This window comes from Sinocyclocheilus anshuiensis, unplaced genomic scaffold, assembly GCF_001515605.1.
Source record: "Sinocyclocheilus anshuiensis isolate Anshui unplaced genomic scaffold, SAMN03320099.WGS_v1.1 scaffold217, whole genome shotgun sequence".
In the NCBI taxonomy this organism is placed as follows: domain Eukaryota; kingdom Metazoa; phylum Chordata; class Actinopteri; order Cypriniformes; family Cyprinidae; genus Sinocyclocheilus; species Sinocyclocheilus anshuiensis.
In genome coordinates, this window is record NW_015536538.1 from 429,236 (window position 1) to 433,408 (window position 4,173).

General features: G+C 37.7%; 1 protein-coding gene across 3 annotated transcripts in view; it reads left to right on the plus strand.

Annotated features, from left to right (window-relative positions):
* The window catches only part of LOC107696073 (CUGBP Elav-like family member 5), a 176,810-nt gene that overhangs the window by 84,281 nt on the left and 88,356 nt on the right, over nucleotides 1-4,173 (plus strand). The window lies entirely within an intron of this gene.

Sequence of the window (4,173 nt, forward strand, 5' to 3'; positions counted from 1 at the left end):
TATGCACCAAGAGCTTGTAACACTCCAAAGAGAAAGGAAAAATTTAAATCGCATCATATGACCCCTTTAACTAAGTAAAATTTTGTTTTTTGCGCGTAGTTGCCAGGATGTTCCTATGCAGTTTTTCAGTGTTTAGGGCGGTTGCTAGTAGGGGTGCGCCGATCCGATATTCATTATCGGTATCGCTCCGATACTGGCATTTTCTGCTGGATCGGGGTATCGGTCAGATGAGACTGATCCAAATCCGATATTCTGCTTATACTGTTCTGTGTTATTATTAAGCCCCACGAAAGGCACAAAAAAATTATAAAGCACCATAAAGTTTTCGTGCACTATATTTCAAGTTTTCTGAGACCGTTCCATAGTTCAGTGTGAAGTACAGATGAATATTTAAGTCGTTAAATACAAGTTCACTTAAACTGTTCTCTCCGCTGCGGCTGTCTGTCATCCTCCATTCAGCATTCAAACTGTGTATCGCGTTTAGCTATGACAGTCAAGACGATAAAACTCTCTTCAAGATTATTCAATGTTCCTATTATTATCCTTGATCTGTTGATAAAGATCAATGGTTTTGCATAAAAGGACTTTATCTTGCTGGAGTTTAGTGCTGTTTCCAAATCATGTTTTTTTCTACCGGGTGTCTGTTAGATCACAACACTGCAGTAGAGAGCACTATGAATTGTTCTTCATGTGCACAGTAACTGAAATTTAAAACTGTTAAAAGAAAAGGCTCAATAAACTATCGTACAGATATAATACACTACGCATCAATATCTCTTCCCTCTGTGCTTTGAACTTTTCTATGCGGAGCGCTGTGACTCCGTGTTGCTTCAAGCGCATCATTCTGCGCACAGGATCTGTTAAAAGAAAAGGCTCAATAAACTAACGCACATATTTAATACACTAGTGACTACGCATCAATATCTCTTCACTTTGTGCTTTGAACTTCTCTCAAAGAGTATAGAAGAGTCTTTTATACTCTTTCCTTCTCTATGCTGCGCGCTGTGACTCCGTGTTGCTTCAAGCACGTCATTCTGCGCACGGGATGCGCATAAGCGCTTTGAGCCACTCTGTATTTGTAGCCTTTAGTATCATAATACTTTTGGTTTTTATATATTGTTTTTCATCTCATTCTATTCTATCCCATTCTATCATCTATAGCACAACTGTACATACAATTTATTTATTTTTCGATTTATTTTTCAATATTTGTCTATTTATATTTACATATGTGTATTTTTTTTAATGCTCATCTTATTTTTTTATTGCCTGTGTGTTGTTGTTGTCTCTGTGTACTGGAAGCTTATGTCACTAAAACAAATTCCTTGTATGCGCAAGCATACTTGGCAATAAAGCTCTTTCTGATTCTGATTCTGATTAATGTATTTTACAACAATACAAAGAGCAATGTGTAGGCCTACCAGATTTAGCCCTACACTTACTCACTTTTATTTGTTACCCACTAAATAATGTTTTTTTTTTTCATTCAAAGTTTAGGATTTTATCAAATTATTGTGCACTCATGATTTTTCTAGAGTAACTTTTGCTACTGAATTATCCATTAACCTAATTTATAGTTGTATTTTTGTCATAGATTATGATTATATATTTAGTCATTTGTTGTTTTTCTTTACAATGAAGTTGTCTATAAATCGGTTCTGAAAAAGTGGTATCGAGCCATCCCTAGTTGCTAGGGGGTTGTTATGTGGTTGCCACAGGGTTTGAGAGTTTTAGCACATTACTATGTGGTTTATTATTATTATTAAATCATTTGTAATTCTTATTAAAAAGTATTACTATTTTTATCCTGAATGTTTTTAGCTCATTGCTTTGTAGTTGATAGGTTAATCTAGGCAGTTCATTGCATAAGCTATATGGTTGTTAGTTTGTTATGGGTGTTGCTAAATGGTTTAAGGTGATTGCTAAGGTGTTTTGGTGTTCTGGACGGTTACTAGGGCATTCTGAGTGGTTGCTAGGGCATCTCTAGGGTGTTTTTGGGTGGTTGCTAAGGTGTTTTGATGTTCTGAGTGGTTGCTAGGGCATCACTAGGGCTTTTGGGTGGTTGCTAAAGTGTTCTGATGTTCTGGGCAGTTGCTAGGGCGTCACTAGGTGGTCACTAGGGCATTTTGGGTGGTTGCTAAGGTGTTTTGGTGTTCTGGGCAGTTGCTAGGGCATTTTAGGTGGTCGCTAAGGCATTTTGGTGTTCTGGGTGGCTGCTAGGGCATCACTAGGTGGTCACTAGGGCGTTTTGTGTGGTTGCTAAGGTGTTTTGATGTGCTGGGCGGTTGCTAGGGCATCACTAGGTGGTCAGTGGGGCATTTTGTGTGGTTGCTGAGTTATTTCGATGTGCTGGGTGGTTGCTAGGACATTTTGGGAGGTCACTAAGGCATTTTGGTGTTCTGGGCGGTTGCAAGGGCATCACTAGGTGGTCACTAGCGTGTTTTGGGTGGTTTCCACATCAGCTGTTTTGATTTTTTTGGCACATTGTTATGTGGTTAGGGTTCTAGGCGATTGCTAGGGAATTTTGAGCAGTTGCTAAGGTGTTTTGATGTGCTGGGTGGTTGCTAGGGTGTCACTAGATGGTCACTAGCTTGTTTTGGGTGGTTGCTAAGGTGTTTTAGTCATCTGAGCCATTGCTAGGGCGTCACTAGGTGGTCATTAGTGTGTTTTGTGCGCTTGCTACACGGTTGCTCAGCTGTTTTGAGAGTTTTTGTCACATTGCTATGTGGTTAGGGTTGTTAGGCGGTTGCCGGGGTGTTCTGGGTCTTTGCTTAATAGTATATTATTACTATGATTTTCTAGCCTCAAATGCTCCAGAAAAATAAAAAACAAGTCAGAATTGTAAGATATATAAAAAAGTTGCAATTACTTTTTTATTTTTTATTCAGTGGCACAAACGGGCTTCCATAGCTGGATGAGTTATGCACTGAAGTTTAACTTATATTTCTGTATTTCTGTCATTCAGTCTCTGGTTTAATATACGGCGCTCCTTGTCCGTGGCCTGTCGGCTTTGATTTGGAGGAGGTGCTGTGATTTCCTGTTGTCGAGGGCAGAGTCACGTACAGGATGCAGAACGCTGTCGTGATCTGATCAGCTTTGATTCTTCTTATCAGATTACAGATTTTGAAGCTGCTCCACACAAAACATTTCAGCGTCAACTTATTAGATGTGTAAGATTGTGTCTCTCTCTCTCTCGTTATCTTCACACGCTCGTCTTCCTCCTCACATCAGACACTAAACAAATGCAAATGTGCGTGTTTGGGCTTTTCTGTGCATCACAGCACACGCTTCGTATTCATGAAAGACACAATGAATTTGTGCCTCTGTGCTCCAGGAGAAATGCATCTAACAAATTCAGAAACGTCCATCTTTAAACGTGAACCATAATGAAGAGAAAATGCAATGAAGTTTAGATGGAAATTAAAAAGCGAATAGTGAATGCAGAGATGGAGTGATGGAACAAAGCAGGGTTAAACAGATGCTACAGACCTCGCCTGACCTCAGATTGCTCAGTGGTTGCTCTTTTTGACTTTCAATTACGTTTTATTGAAGTATAAACTTTGTTCCTCTTTATATTCCTATGGACATTGTTACATGTGTGCAGCTTGTGATACAGAGTTTTCAGTGACTCAGAGCATTTAGGTTCACAGTAAATGCTGTTCCACATTAACTTCATCTCTGCATGCATTCTGACTTTGGGTCACTTATATCATGCGTTTACAAATGCAACATGTGCCAACCATCTTCTCAGACTTGTAATGAGAAGCACTTATAAACTGGCTGTTGTCAACAAAAGAGAAGCTTTAAGGGGTCCCTGTGATTTTCCACCAAAATAATGATGGTTTAACTTTCGAAAATGAAGAAATGAAGACAACCATAAATATTAATATTGTAATTTTGCATTTGTACTGTGGAATAATATATTATTTTTTCTAAATACTCTTTTTTATTTTACAGTAAAATACATCAATTGTAATCTTTTTAAATATTTTTCATAATAATAATAATAATAATAATAAAATTTAAGGTTATATGATAGGTATACGATTTAAGGGATTCGTGCAGTTTTCTACCAAAATATTGATGGCATTAGTATTAGTATTTGTATTTGTATTTTGTCACATTGATATATAGTCATATTTTTGGCCATACTGTACAAATATATATATATAT